The sequence below is a fragment of the Castanea sativa genome, chromosome 3 (genome assembly GCF_040712315.1).
Source record: "Castanea sativa cultivar Marrone di Chiusa Pesio chromosome 3, ASM4071231v1".
Taxonomy (NCBI): Eukaryota; Viridiplantae; Streptophyta; class Magnoliopsida; order Fagales; family Fagaceae; genus Castanea; species Castanea sativa.
The window spans coordinates 28021449-28038517 of record NC_134015.1 but is presented as its reverse complement, the minus strand read 5'-3'; positions in this window follow the sequence as shown (position 1 = coordinate 28038517).

Sequence of the window (17069 nt, the reverse complement as noted above, 5' to 3'; positions counted from 1 at the left end):
AATTATAAAATAAGAAAATAAATGTTTGATTTATTTTTTTGGCGATTGGTGATGACCAATGAGGATTATATATTAAAATTTATATACAGTACCCTAGCATTATATATATATATAGACACACAAAACTACAAATTAAATATATATAGGGTAAGAAGAATGAGGATTTATATATATTACTCACAACAACTAAAGCATCTCGAGCAGCCACTGCAAGAATATCTATGCAAGATACAACTCCAGGGCATATCTTCTCTACCTGAGCTTTTGCACTACCTATGACCTCATAACCTCTTGATAAGCCCTTATTTTGCAATGCATTCCTAATGAGCCCGAAGGCATCGATCGTCCAAAGACAGCTAAGGACGAGGAACGAGCCATAAATGCCACCATTATTAGCCAAGCCGTTACGGTTTGGACGAAGTAAAGAGACAGCTCAGAGGCCTTCACGTCCATACATTAAGTGTCAGAGGATTCCATGTCCCTACATTGAATGCCAAGGGTGTTACCTAGGGAGAGAATTAAACCACCATTAATGGTGGTTCCAACGGTTAGTAGAAGAGAAGCCTATATATACCACACTCCACCAAAGGTAATGGGTACAATCAGAAATATACTCTCACTAGCTATTACATTTAAACTCTCTCTCTCTCTCTCTCTGACTTTATCATTGGAGGTTCGCCGACAAGCACCACACCGGTGACCATTTTTGTTACCACCCCTCTTACAGGTTATAATGGATTTATTTGGACGACTTCAACAACTGACGATCTTGGCATCATCAATTTGGCACCATCTGTGGGAAACAACTTTCTTCTTCCCAATCCTAAGGACAAAAATGTTGCTCTACCCTTATTGCCATCCAGATAAAGTCCAGTGCACAACCAGAGTCAGCTGCCCTGGTGTTGCAAGTCCAAGCTCTCATGGCTAGTGTGGAAGAATTAACAAAACAAATCCCGGAGATGAGGCAACAATTGCAACAGGAAGAAAACCGCTCACCAAGAAGAATGGACAACAACAAGAACGAAGACGAGGTGCAAGACCCAGAAGGAAGCCAAGGGAGAGACGACTCTAGAAGGACCGAGCGATCCAACAAGGCGAGCAATGACCTCTTGAGGAGCATGGGGAAGAGATGGACAAGCTCAAGAATGCAATGAAAGGAAAAACGACAAAGAACTTGAACGGGATGGTGAGAATGACAAATTCCCCGTTCACGCAAAAAGTCCTCGATTACCCTCTCCCGCCGAAATTCTGACTTCCGCAGTTGGAATCATATGATGGGTTGAAAGACCCACTGGATCACATCACCACCTTTAAGATGACCCTAAGCCTGTAGCAAACCCTAGATGAAATAGTGTGTCAGTCCTTCCCGACCACCCTCAAGAGAGTAGCCCAAGTATGGTTCAGTAAGTTGACACAATCTTCCATTGACAATTTTGATCAGCATAGCAGCCTGTTTGTGAGTCATTTCGTAGAAGGGCAGCGTCAAAAAGACCATCAGACCATTTATTGACAATCAGACAAGGAGAATGAGAGTCCTTAAGATCCTGTGTGAAGCAATTTAACAGGGAATTATTGGAGGTAGATGAAACAGAGGATCAAGTGCCATTAACCACGTTCAAGGCAAGATTGAGATCCAAAGAATTCGTAGTGGCGCTCGCCAAGAGTCCTCCAGCATCAATGACGGATTTACTCATAAAGGCTCAAAAGGATATGAACGCAAAGGACGCTTTGGCAGCAATAGCGGTAGGTGGACCTCGAACATCCAAGATGGGCTCTCAAGACAAAAGGGCAAAAAAGGGAAAGGAGAGACCATCAGCCCAACAGTGACAGGGACAAGCGTAAGAATGACAATGCTCGAAAAATGATAAACTTCACACCCTTGGTAATGCCCATTGACCAGATCCTAATGCAAATTAAGGACGACCATCAGCTGAGATGGCCGAAACCATTAAGTGGCTTACCTAATGCCTAGAACAAGAAAAAGTATTGCCGCTTCCACCGAGACCACGGGCATTACACTGACGAGTGTCAAGACCTCAAAAAGTAGATAGAAGAGCTTATCTAGAAAGGGAAGTTATAGAAGTTCATCAAGAGAAAAAAGTACGGACAACCAAAGTAAGAAGACCGAACCAGATCAGAAGAAAAGCCAAAGGATAAGGACAAACCACGGGAGCGACCAAAGAGTGCTATAGGAGAGATAAGGATGATCAACGATGGTCCAACAACGGGGGGCTCCTTCAAATCCCTCATGAAATTGCAGCAAAGATAGGTCAACAATGTTCATATGATACCACTAATGAAACACCAGAAAAGAGAAGCAACTGACATGATCTTCTTAGAGGTATACGCCAGGGGAGTGCAGCAACCACTTGACGACCCCCTGGTCATCATGCTAATGATAGAAGTATTCGACACTAAAAGAATTTTAGTAGACAATGGGAGCTCAGCCGACATCATTTACCTCTCTGCCTTCCAGCAGTTGAAAGTAGACCCGAGCAAGCTTCGTCCTTTCGAATCCCCCATCTTCAGTTTCAGTGGGGATAAGGTTTACCCAAAAGGAATAGTGACCCTGATGGTAACAGCAGGAACATACCCCCAGCAAATAACGAGGCAACTCAATTTCCTGGTGGTTGATTGTCCCTCATCCTACAACGTCATTATTGGACGACCTACACTTAACTGCTAGAAATCTGTAACCTCGACATACTATTTAAAGGTGAAATTCCCTACAGAAAATGGAGTAGGATTAATCAAGGGAGATTAGGTTCTAGCTCGTGAGTGTTATCAAGTGGTATTAGCATCAAAGGGAAACCACACGTGGATAATCGAAGAAATGAGCCCTGAGACGATGAAATCGTTAGAGACGGTGGAACTGGTAGAAGGGGAGCCCACGAAGGTGACGAACATTGGAGAAAATCTTGGTCCAAATATGAAAAGAGGTATAGTGGAGTTCTTGAAGAGAAACCTGGATGTGCTTGCATGGAGTCATGAGGACATGCTAGACATTTCAGAGAATGTCATTCAACTCCGGCTAAATGTAGATCCAGGGAAAAAGCTCATCCACCAAAGAATAAGAGTCTTTGCGCCTGAAAGGAACAAGGCCATCATGGATGAAGTCAACAAGCTCCTAGCTACCAAGTTCATCCGTGAGGTGTACTACCCAAAGTGGCTGGCTAACTTTGTCATGGTAAAGAAGGCAAATGGAAAATGGAGGATGTGTGTAGATTTCACAAATCTAAACCAAGCATGCCCAAAAGACAGTTTCCCCTTACCACGAATTGACCAGCTTGTTAACTCCACGGCTGGACATAAGCTCCTAACATTTATAGACATGTTCTCTAGATACAACCATATCCAAGTGTCAGAAGAAGATCAAGAGAGGACGGTCTTCATCACTAGTCAAGGACTCTACTGTTACAGGTCATACCATTCGGATTGAAGAACGTAGGAGCAACTTACCAAAGGTTAGTAAACTAGATGTTTGGTAAGCAGATCGGGAGAAACATGCAGGTATACGTGGATGACATGCTTGTCAAAAGCAAAGAGGTAGAAAGCCACTTGGATGACCTGGAGAAAACCTTTGAAACATTAAGACGATACTAGATGAAGTTGAACCCAGCAAAGTGCGCGTTCAGAGTCTCCTCAGGAAAGTTCCTTAGCTTTATGGTGTTATAATAGAAGCCAATCTGGAGAAAGTGAAAGTCATACTAGAAATGACTTTACCAAGGGACATCAAAGAGGTACAGAGGTTAACGAGGAAAGTAGCAGCATTGAATCACTTCATCTCAAGGGCGACGGAAAAATGCCTCCCCTTCTTCAAAACACTCAAATAGGCCTTCACATGGACTGACAAATGCGAAGCAGCATTCCAGGAGCTAAAACGTTATTTGAGCAACCCGCCATTGTTGAGCCGATCAAAAGAGGGCGAAGACTTGTTCCTATACTTAGCTGTCTCTACCACGGTAGTAAGTGCAGCCCTCATTCGAGAAGAATCAATGATCCAGCACCCTATATACTATGTAAGCCAAGCCTTTTAGAGAGAGGAGGAAAATTTCCCGCGCATCGAGAAGATCACTTTTGCTCTAATTGTCGCTTCTCAGAAGCTACATCCTTACTTCCAAGCAAACCCAATCCTTGTCATGATAGACCAGCCAATCAAGAAGGCAATGAAAAAACCAAATGCCACAGGCCGAATGGTACAATGGGCAGTCGAGCTAAGCTAATTCGACATTAAATATAGGCCCCGAACAGCAATAAAGGCTCAGGTACTGGCAGACTTCATCGTTGAGTTCACCATGCCTAAAGAAATCTCGTTGAGCATCACAGAATCATGGACAATACAAACTGACAAATCGTCAACCAAAGGAAGGGGCGGAGGCAAAGTCGTCATAACCTCACCTAAAGGGGACACCTTGAAGTGCGGGGTCCATCTCTTAGATTTCTACTTAAGTTTGGTCTATTTATATCAATGGTTAGTTTTAATAATTGTGAGTGAATATTATGTGTACTATTGAAAATTATATCTACAAAACAAGTTTTTTCTTACTTCATTTTATATATATATATTAAAAAGATGGGCTTAAGTAACAATTGATGTAATTTCACAAGAATTACACCATTTTTAGATCATAGATTCTTGTTAGATCTAAATTATTGCTTGCTAACTCATTAATATAGTATTATTGTATGCCAAGTCAGCTGTACTTTTACTAATTTATCTCACATTTATTGCTCAACATCCCTCAATCACCTTCCACAACCACCTCTTTGAAAAAAGTGCCAGACTTGGCCATTCCATGGACATCATTAGAAAATAGTATAGTGTTTTCTTTTTAAGACTAGCCACAATTTCTTTGAAACAAGTCTTTCTTTTTCCATATGAGTCTTAAAGGCAAAACCACATTCAATCAACAATGCATATAAAAAAACTTTAGTGCCTTTTGTTCTCTTGGTGCATGTAGGCCTATTTTTTCTAGTCTTTCTCTTTTGCAAGGGTTTGGTAGTCTCCTCAATGACGCTTTGTTCCTTCCTTTTACTTCTCTCTTTTATACCATTTTGTGTAGATTTTGTGCCTTCCTTTGTGACATATGGTTGTTTTGTTTTGGCAGAATATGAACCTGGTGCTATGTGGAATTATATTATTTCATTTTGATGTATTCATGTTATCATGTTATGATTTTGGAACTATTGTGGACTTTATAATATTTGGAATTTTGATGCATGTAGTTGTAATATACATTGAAAGAGATATGTATTTTGGTATAACATAGATTATTTTTACCATTTGTGTAAGTCCAATTTTGCTCTATCTCAAAGAGTCCAAGTATGTTTCACTCTTTATTTATATGCACTAATGTCAAACTTTAATGATCCACTAACCTCAAAATAAGACCTTTTTTCCATTTTAAGGCATCCAAAACTTTCCATTATGAAACTTTGGGTCTATTGTCGTCATCGCTGATTCAAAGTTCAACTTGAAACTCTACATATTGATGAATCTGTCCTCTAATCTACTTGAAATCTCCTTTGATCTTGTGCATTCTGTGGGTTAGTGAAAAAAAAGTTTTGCTTAAAAAAAAATGTACTGATCTTGTAGATGTGGTGATGGTGGGAGAAGGAATGGTGGTGGTGGTGTGGGATTAGTCTTATCTCCCTCTTTTTCATTTTAGTCTCACAGATGTGGTGTTTTTGGTCTTGGTTTGTGTTATTTGGATTTTGATTTCTGAAAGCTCGGATTTGAGTTAAAACACAAGAACTTGTTTAGACCCCAAATTAAAAAGTTACGGTTTAGTTGATTTTACTCTAACTTATCTAAGTGTGAAAACAAGAGTAAATGAAGCATAATCAACCGATACTACTCTAGTGCATAAACATGAACAACAAATAATAAAAGTAAAGTACAAGAGTAAGGGAAGAGAGATACAAATACAAGAACACGGCGATGTGTTATCGAAGAGGAAACCGAAAAACTCGACAAAAAACTTCTCCGCCGCCCTCCAAGCGGTAAATCGACCCACTAGACATAAGTTGGGATATACGAATAGCAAGAGACCCTCCAAGCCTAATCTACCTAATGTACCTAAGCCCTCCAAACTCCTACTCCAACAAGGCTTCTTGGAACCGTGTCTTGTCTAGCTTTCTGGATCTCACAATGTGCTCGATTGCATCCACCAAGCCTCACCAACTTCTTTTGGCAAATCCCAAAAGCTTCTCAAGCTCCAAAACACTCTCTACACTTTGAAAGGGTGTGTGTTATATTTGGGTACAAATCTCCTCTCAATGTATGACAATGGGAGAGAGAAGGAGAAGGGGCTACAATTATTTTCCATTAAGGATGGGTAGCTCTCTCTCTAAAAGATAGGTGTGTGTGTGTGTGTGTTGTAGAAAACCTATCTAGGGTTTTTCTCTCTGAATTGTCTCTCTTACATTTGTGGGTAATGCGGGTATATATAGTATGGGTGAAGAGTAAGAAAGTCATACTTAAAAATCCTCCAAGCAGAGAGTTTCTCCGGTATCTCGTGGGAAAGCCTTACTCGTGAGACACTCGTAGAATCCTCCAAGCTGGCACGACTCTTTAGCTTCCAGCATGTGCATCTCACGTGGCTCTTTCGCGGGTTAGCTTCTAGCAAGACACTCGTGAAATCCGCTGATTCTTCATTTTATGCTCGATTCTTCATTAACTTAATACTAAACCCAATACATTAAAATCCCACAAAATACAAGGAACAAATTAAAGCAAATACAACACTTTTTGTCATAGAATAAAGCCAACATAAAACATAGTTGTAAATCACAACTTATCAATTTCTTTGTTTTTTGGGTTTTGATTTATATCTTGCCGTGATTTAGATCCGAAATCACACGACGGTTCTGACCACTCAACCGATGACCTGTGCCACTAGGCCTGACCCGAACATTTGGTCAATCATGGGTCCATTTTTTGTTCACCCAATTCAATCAGGTCAATTGTGGTTCAACGCAAAACCTGATCCGACCCAACCCGACCCAGGGATAGCCCTAGCTAATGTGGTCATAAATAAATTTTAAGAAATGACATGAATTCTAGTGATTTTCTAGCCACTATGAGAGACCACACCCCTCATGTAGACACCTTATTTTGCACCCGTTAATAAATGTTGGTCCCCGACCCCAGTGATGAGCTTGACATATGTCAACCAAGACTATTTAAAGAGTTCACATTAGTTTGGAAGTAATCACAACTCAAAAGTGCCCAAATCGCTTTGAAAATGATGCTGAAAAATGATATTTTCTCACTGTTTTGACAATAACATTTGATCTTCAAATACATTCTGAGTGACGTTTGTTTTATTGGAAAGTAAACATCTTCAGCTTCAATTTGAACACAAATTTTGCCTAATTTGGATTTATATTGAGTAAGTTATGACCGTTTCAATTCAAGCCGTCAAAACTATCAGGAATTAAGGCTTGCATACACATGAATCAAGGGTGCGTGCACACCCTCGAAAGATGCATAAGCAGGCTGATTTTCTGGGTAGTGGAACTTCACTTTTAAGGGTCCAAAACATCATTCTTTGATATAGGTTATCCTTTAGACCCTTGGGAACATCCAAAGACCATTAAAAAGTCCTGAAAACCCTAATTTTAAGTTATAAATACTCATCTTATGTCTCTAATCAAAACTCTAGCTAGAGAGAGTTATTTTTTGGTCTCCATCTTCTCTAAAATCCTAATTCTCTTTTCCAAACTCACACTATAGCACCTAAGCACGTTTTTTAATGATTAAAAGCCTCTCTTTTGTTAGTTCTAAGGCAGAAACTATTTTCCCAATTCATTTTCTAAAACCTTTTCAATTAAGTGTGTTCTTGAGTTGTGATTATCCCTTTACAATTACTCTTAGCTCTCTAAGTGGTGCTCTCTAGTGTTCTTCCGCCCTGCCATTGGGTTCTAGACCCCTAGGGGGTTCCCATCAACCCTTTATTGTCCAATGAATTGTTGTAGCTTCCCTTGCTTGATGAGGGCTTCAATATGTTGGTTTAAGTCATAGCACTTAAAGGTGTCATGCCCTTGGTCACAATGGAATCAACAATACTTGTTCCTTTAGTGTTTGTTAGGGTCAATATCTTTTGATTTCACTCTTATATTAGGCATTAAGTATAATAAACTACATACCCACGAATTTACTCAAAATCTACATATACACTTTATATAGCTCTTTAATTAATTAGTCATCTTTGGTCTATCATTTTACAAAAGGTTAAACACCCCCACAGTTTAAAATGATATGCATTTGGTCACTTTGTACCTTTAAGATGAAACTCTATTATGCACATAGCATACACTAAGCAAAGCTTCTTCCCATTGATCAGATAGGAACTTAGCTAATTACACTCAATTTTATGGCATTCAACATATCAAATAGAGTTCTCTTCTCTTTTCTTTTGACCAAACCATTTTATTATGGTGTATAAGGGACTGCACTTTGGTGTATTATGATGTGTTCCTCACAAAGAAAAATATATATTTAGAAATATTCACCATCTCTAGTTAACACACCATTCAACTCAAATCATCATGCTTATAGTAAATTATATCATGCTTTGACATAAACTTCAAGTATTTGAAATTTAAATGTCCCAATCTAGCATGCCACAAATCAGAAATAAACAATATAAGCACAGCCAAAACGTATTGATAAATAATACTCAGTTTGAATATGTCATTAGTGGCATATCCATTGCCAACTAATATCCCATTGTTAAACAAGACCATTCTTAAATAACAAATTGACTTTTCTTCATATGAAAATATTGATCAAGAAAACTTCTTGCCAAAACTCAATTTCACTTCAACAATTCACTTTCTATGAACTTTTGCTATAATGTGGATATCCAGAAGTACCTCTAGTTCTATGGAAGGCTCCTCATAAGTCTTAAATATGTCTCGTTGTTGCACATATGCAATATTGGACCCAAATCAAATCACCAATCAAAAGGATTTGTAATTGCAACTATATGAAATGCAGTGATCATATTATTGCATACATCACTCACTATAGCAATAATGTCCTTAATGACAATTGCTTCATTGGCATTTCCATCTTCATCCTTCTTATTCTTTAAGAACTTATATTCTCAAATGTAATGGTCTTTCTTTCCACAAAGTAAACATGTCGTACACTACTTGCCATCATAGGGATTCTTGGAGTTATTCTTTTAAATCCATTCTCACTCTTATTCACATTCAAGTACTTATTAGTCTTCCTAGAACTCCACTAAGAACATTGTTCATAATCACTTTAGAATCGGTGTTAGTTTCACCTCTAACTCAACTTTCTTCTTCAATCCAATGATGTTCTTTGAATTGATCTAAAGTGAGATCTTCTAACATGTTATTTAATGTTTTCACATGGTTTAGAAAATCACTTAGGAAAATACTCACATACTCTATCACTTGTTTAAAAAAATTCTCATCATTTAGATTTTCTACTTTACTTTTTAACATTTAAACATGTCAAAATTTCATTCTTATATCTCAATTCAAATAAATTCTCAACACATGAAATACTCTAACAAAGAAACTCATCAATCAATTTGAAATTCATATTTCCCATGAACAAGAAATCCGTACCTTCAATGTTCAAACTATGAACGGGGCTTTTAATGCATCCACAATGTGAAAGAATCATCACCTTGTCTTGCCAACAAAGAAACTTGTTTCTTTAAGCCTTGTTCCTTTGAATCTTCATTGTGATTGATTCATCATTTGAAGACCTTTCAAGTCCAAGCCAATTGCTCTTTCTATCGTGTAAAATTGGTTCTATCAAAGTGATTCAATTTCACTGAATCATGATTCAACATCTTCAAAGTTGTACCATCATTTAATCCTTGTCTTGTAACAAATATTGTCTAAGATTGTTGGGGATTTTACCATATTGAGGAGTAATAATAAAAGAACAAAATGAACAAATCAAGTAGAAATTAGTGATTGACTTAGAAGCACAATTGAATGTTATCCTTAGACAATATTTGTCCCCATACACAAGTTGCTAAAGGGTTTCTACAAACTTATCCCCAGGATACAACCAAGTTTATTGGGGTCTACAAATAGCAATTTTGGAGAATTCCCACAAGATTTCCTGTGTTTCTTTTTGAAGTGAACATTAACCTCTATTTATACCCATAGGGTTATAACCCTTCAAAAGGTATGTATGGAGAGTTACGATGTCGTATAAAACCATTTACAAGGCTTGAAACTTTTTCAAATGTTCAGAACAGTTATCAGAAAAATCTACAGAAATTCAGTTTTTCACGAGTCTTGATCAATTGAGAGGAATCAAGCATCAATCGAAGGCTCTTTTTGATCGATCGAACAGGAATCAAACATCAATCGTGTCAGGCAGAAGCTTCAGATCAATTTTCTTGATCAATTCAATCAATTGAGCAAAAGCTTTGATTGATCGAACATCCTGAAACTTGAATTTTCACAAAGAAAATTCAGATCTCGAAATTCCATTTTTTTTTTTAATCTTACAAATGAATAATCTCTAACCTTATATCATTATTACAATCTATCCTTGTATATATATATATACACTACAGTTTGGCCTTTTAGAGCTTAAACAGATATTTTGGTATGTTAATCGGGATCAAACAAAATACATGTCAACAATAAGTTGTCATTTATATCGAACCGTAAGGTATTTAAATATTATATACTCTAATATGATTTTTTTCATTATTCTTTATGAATATAGATATTCTTTCTAAACTTTTAAAAATGGGTTTTTTGATCCAATACATTGTGACCATTGGTTTGCCTTCCTCACTTGTTTTCTTCAAACTTATTGCATTCTTACTAGCAATACATTACTCTTGAAATAAAGTTATAGATTAACATCCAATTTATAGTAAAGTCTAATGATACAAGCGAAAAGACCAAGGGAGTCAATACCGTACCGAAGGCTGTACCGATTTAACCAGCGGTATGATATATTTTGGATACTGGTAAATACCGGTGTACCATTTCGGGTTTACCACTATATATATTCATAGATTAGACTAATTTATAATATTAAACCCAACACAAGCCCAAGCCCAAACCCAAGCCCAAGTCTATACATCTATATCTATAAAAAGAATTAAAAATCAAGTTAAATTTAAAATACTAAGCTTACCTTTCACACGTGAGGGCTTCAAAAAAAAATAGAACAACTGACATTTTTGACATTTGAGAGGACTTTTGACAGTTTTTAGGGGCTAGGAAATAATTAAAAAATGAAAAAATCTGACATATGAAAGATGCTTTTGACTTTATACATAACTTTTGCAAGCTGTCCAATTTATTGGATGTTTAAAGAAGTTGAAATTCAGGCTATTAGGCTTAAGTTGGACGCGACCAAGAAAGAGGAAAGAGAAACTAAATCTGAAAGAGAGAGAAAACGCTGGTTTTGCATGTCAAGAAATCTGGAATTTGAGGGAGGAAAGACCATGCGCTATGAGTTTGAGAAACTGCGAGTGACGCCGGTGAGAGAGTGAGAACGTTTTTTTTTTTTCTTCTTCTTTCTCTTTCTTGTTTTGGTCCAATATGCATTTGCCGGTCGAAATGCGGTATTTTTTCCAATATGGCTGGTATTTAAACTGGAACGAAACAACCATGTTTTTGTACCGGCAGAGGTATCGAAACGGTAAATATCGGTTGTACCAGCCGGTACGGTACGAAATCAACTTCCTTGGAAAAGACATTAATTAAAGTAAATGAAAATAATTTTAAAATTACTCATATTTCCAAAAGTCACATTTCTTAAACAACACTTATTTGAGAAAAAAAAGAAAAAAAAGAAAAGAAAAGAAGAATCATCAATTTATATGTATTTCAAACTTTTATAATCGTTTAATAGTTTATACAAAATAATAGTTCTAATAAGTTTCAATAATTATTCTCAAAGAACGTTAAAATAAGAAGAATTATAAAGTGAGATAGAATCAATGAATATAAAATTTATCTTAATTTTGTTAGGGATGATGGTGTTAATTATCTTAATTTATGTTGAAGGGCAAACCAATTCCCCTATCTTTATCCATCAACCTCCAGATCCAGTCCCAATTGTTCATCTCACCAAATGTGAAAAACTTCCCCTACTACTTCATGAGTGCGTTGTCTATGAAGTTGAAGGTTGTTCTCGAAAGCCAATATACGGGTCGAAAATTTTATAAATGAATTGTGAAGTCTTTTGAAAACTGCATAAAGAAACCATTGTATCTAAATGAGCCAATATATAATCTTGTTAAATCATGCCAAGATAAATGCAAAAAGTACGAAAAAATATCCCCACGGTCAATCACATTGCATAACACATTGCTACGTTCGGCATACCAAGAAGAAAATTTGGAAATGGTTCTAAATCTCTCTCTCTCTCTCTCTCTCAACGTGAATGCACATATGTATGAATAATATGATTGTATTTTTTCCTTAAATCAACCCCAATAGTTGTTATTATGGTGGACATGCATTATATACTCTCACAACATTCATTTCAAAATGTCTAAATAATGGAAAAACAAATAAATTGCCATTATTTCTTGATTTAGTATATGATAATTTTATATACATACATACATACATACATATATATATAGGTACAGCCAAGGACGAAGCCAAGAATTTTTGTTTGGGGGGGCCAAGTTGTGGCACTAATATATTCATCAAGATAACCCTCCTATACATATATATATACACACACGTTTTTTTATTATATATACACACTTTTTTATTTGATAAGTTATATATATACACTCACCCAACAAAAAAAAAAAAAGAACTTAGTATTTTCAATCAAAGTTATGTTTGATGATGATCTTTATAAAATAAAATTCATTTTTTTCATTTTCATAGTGAAATTCTTAAAAAGTTTCATTTTAAATACAAATTATCAAATTTTATACTAAAGTAAAAAATCTTTCAATTGAACTAATGAAAATTTCAAAAACATGCAACTAAAAACATTAAAATAAGTTAGACTCCAAGCATATTTAAAGTTATCTTGCTCTAACCTATTATGTGTCAACTAAAGACACATTTTATGTGTAGTTTTAGTGACAAGATTTTTTTAATGAGTTGATGACTTATTAATCGCCACATAACGGGTTAAAAAAAGATAAATTCAAACATGTTTGATGCCAAACTTTATCAAATATTTAACAGATGTAAGAGCACATTTTACAATAAAAAATAGAATTGTAAAAAATAAAGTTATATCTTTATAACTATTAGACCAATTAATTTTTTTAAGAACATTATTGGACTAATTCAAATATTTGGGGGGGCCAACTCTTATTTTTATAGACTAAACTTTGAAAATACTAAAATAATTATATATATAATTTAAAATTTTTCAAAATTTTGGGGGGTCATGGCCCCCCCCAATCTTCAACACAGCTCCGCCCCTAGGTACAACAAAAGAGTTTTTGATAGACATTAATTATTTGTGACTATGGTTTATCAATAGACATTCTTAGTGGTACTAAAAAATAGCAAATTTTCCCTTCCTAAATATTTAGGATATGTTTAGTAACTGTTTTTTCTCCTTAGTTTATGTTTCCAAAAACAATTTTCTATTTTTAAGACTAAAAAACTTGTTTGGCAACCTAAAATGAACAAAAAAACAAAAATTATTCTCGAAACTCAATTTGTAAAGGAAACTGGGCATGCTTGGTAACTGTTTTTCCCCTTATTTTCTGTTTTCAAAAAAAAAATTCTATTTTTGAGACTAAAAAACTTATTTGGCAACACAAAATTGATAGAAAACAAAAACTATTTTTAAAACTCAATTTGTGAAGGAAATTGAAAACATGCAAAAAGATATTTTCAATTTTTAATTTTCAAAAATCAATTAAAGCACATTTAATTTAATAAATCTGTCTCATTTAATGAGTTAACATTAAAGTTCAAATCTTAGTTACAACATATTTTAGTATTTTCTATTTTTTTTTCTTCAAAAAACTATTTTTTTAATTTCAACTAACCAAACATGTTTTTTATTTCAAAAATACAATAAAATTGTTTTTTCTTTATATTCCCAAAAAAAAGTTTTTGAAAATAAAAAACAAAAACTGTTACCAAAAATAACCTAAAAACATGCAAAATGCTTTTTTAGTTTCTAGTTTTCAAAAATCAATGAAAATATGCATTTAATTTAATGAATCTATCTCATTTAATGAGTTAGCATTAAAGTTCAAATCTTAATAACAACATATTTTAGTATATTCTTTTTTTTTTTCTTCAAAAAACTATCTCTTTTAATTTCAACTAACCAAACATGCTTTTTATTTCAAAAATATAAGAAAAAAAAAATTTCTTTATATTCCCAAAAAAAAATTGAAAATAGAAAACGAAAACTGTTACCAAACATAACCTTATTCTTATGCATTAGATCGAGTGGCGATGCCACGTTTAGGCTAGGGTGGTCCTGGGACCACCCTAACCTGAAAAAAAAAATTATATATAATAATTTAAAATTTTTTACTTATCTACCCTTGAAAAAAAATAGAAACACCCTCAAAATTTTTTTATGCCAATAAAATTAAATTTTGGTGGATTATTTGTTCTACTTTCAAGCAAAAAGAAAAAGCTCAAAAAAAAAAAAAAAACCTACCAAAACCAAATACGCGTCCACCAATTCATCAAATGGTAAAGCAAAAACTAAAATCAGAAACCTAACCTAAAGAACAAAACTTCATCAATGACAATGACCAATGGACCAAGCACATCGGCGCACGGTGCCTCCACCTAAAACTCGAACAACAGAGCACATCGGTCATTGCATCGGGCCTCAAACTCGTGCAACAAAGAACATCGGGCATCGGAGATCCGAGATCGATCCAATCGAATCAAAGCTTATGACACTTGGCCTAGAGTCTTTCCTCGCCTCAACGTGCTACCGCGGCCCGCAACGCCGCCCCTCAGGCCTCCCTCAAGGTATTTAAGCTCTTTACATTTTACTTCTCTCTCTTTTTCTCTCTTACATCTTTGGGTTTACTGTGGACTGTGGTTTGATAGAGAGAGAGTTCTTTCTCTTTGAACTGAAATGAGACTCTCTCTCTCTCTCTCATTCTCTCTCTCTTTAAACTGTAATTGGTTTGGCTTTACAACTTTACTTTATAACTTAATAATTATTTTCCCCTGTTTTGACACTATCCATTGGTGTGTTGGTGAGTCTGTCTTTTAGTGTATTGTGAATTTATCTGATTAGCTCCTCTTATGACTCTTGTCTTTGAGTGGGGGTGGATGGGGCCATGGACCGTAGGGTGGGATATTTGAATTAGGGAAGTAAAGGCATGCAGAGGCGGGCACCAATACATTATAAAAGACAAAATTAAATTATGTTAGGAACTAGGTAGTGGATTGAGCTGGGGATAATGCACATGGGGTGTGTGCTAATATGTGCTAATGCACAATGGGGTATGTGTTGGACTGCTAGTAGTTAGTAAAAAAATAATAATAATGAAGCAACTAAACAACAATAATTAATAATTTAATTAACCAATACATTATAAAAGACAAACAAATTAAATTATGTTAGGCTAAATAACAATTAATAATTTTATAATTAATGAAATAATAATATAACAAATTATAGTTTATAAAAGACAAACTACATGGGTAATTTATACTTCTTAAAGAACACCCTGAAAAAAATTCCTTGAGCCGCCACTGATTAGATCACCTACTTATTTGATCGTTAATCATCTTCTTCGATGTTATTTTTTACCACATTAATTACTAAGTTATGTTTGATTTTTTAACATGATGCTATTTTTCTGAATCAATTGGAGGAATGTTTGCATTGGTGCAATAACAAGACTTACTACTTGAGAATTTCCAAAGTGTCACTTTTTTTTATTTTATATATACAAGATAGAATTTCTACTATAGTCTAATCTAAATGTATATGTATGTGAACTTCCCTCTTGAAGACTTAAACCCTAACCCTTGCCCCCCACACCCCACATACATTTATACTTGTGGAGTGATCACCGCACCAAGAGTGCGTGGTGGTGTGTCACTTTGTTTTTTAATTATGTTGTTTTAAGTTGTGCAATAATATTATTTAGGAATTGTACTTCTTGAATTTATATTGTTCCATATTTACGTTACAAAACTATTTTTATTGGAGCTTGTTGGCCCCAAAAATGATATCATGTTGGATATCATCATGCAAGTTATGATGCTTCTATTTTTTTTTTTTTTTTAATTTACTATGCGAACACAATCTCCTTGTGTAAGATTTTTGGTTTGGGGGTTCTATTTTCCTAATTGATTCGTAAAGATTTTGGATCAAAAATGAAATTTGCAGTTTTTGATAAATGATAATTTGCATGAGATACATGGATTGTAGATATCCCATTTTGATCCAACCCATAATCGAGGTTCCCAATCCTATAACAAAGAAGACCCAGCCACTACCAAAATTATCAGTATCGTGTCTATTAGTAACTACAACACTGAAGTGGCATACACTAGTGCGCGCATGGTGCATACTACATAGAGATAAGAACCTTAAAATTGCTCACTTTCCATTTCTACTTAGGGAATAGTTTTGGTCAATTGCCCCCACTAGAGAGAATGTTGCACCAACTCCTTTTTTATGAACTCAAATAGAAATCCTAATCTAATGAACCTAATATACTACCCTCACCCCCTCCCCACCCAGGACCACTCGAACTTAGGTCCTCAAACCCCGCAAGCCTTTAAGGCTTGGAGCAGTACTATTCCGCCCAACGTGGGCGGTGGTGTTGCACCAACTCCTTAAAAGACCTAAAAGCCTATAAATATTCTCCAACACCCTCATTTTCATAAGTTGAAGATAACCCCAAAAACCATACCGAAACTCTACAGTATTGGATTTATATTTGTTTTTCCTCCCTTTATAAAGTGATAGGGCATATTCTTTGAGAGTTGGATTCAATTTTTTGGGGTTTAATGATTAATCATTCGAAAAATAATGGCTAACTCACGGGTTTCAAGTTTCAACTATATCTCATTCGGTCCTTCATTTCCACCTCCTTTAGTCTCCTCTCAAAATTAATAAT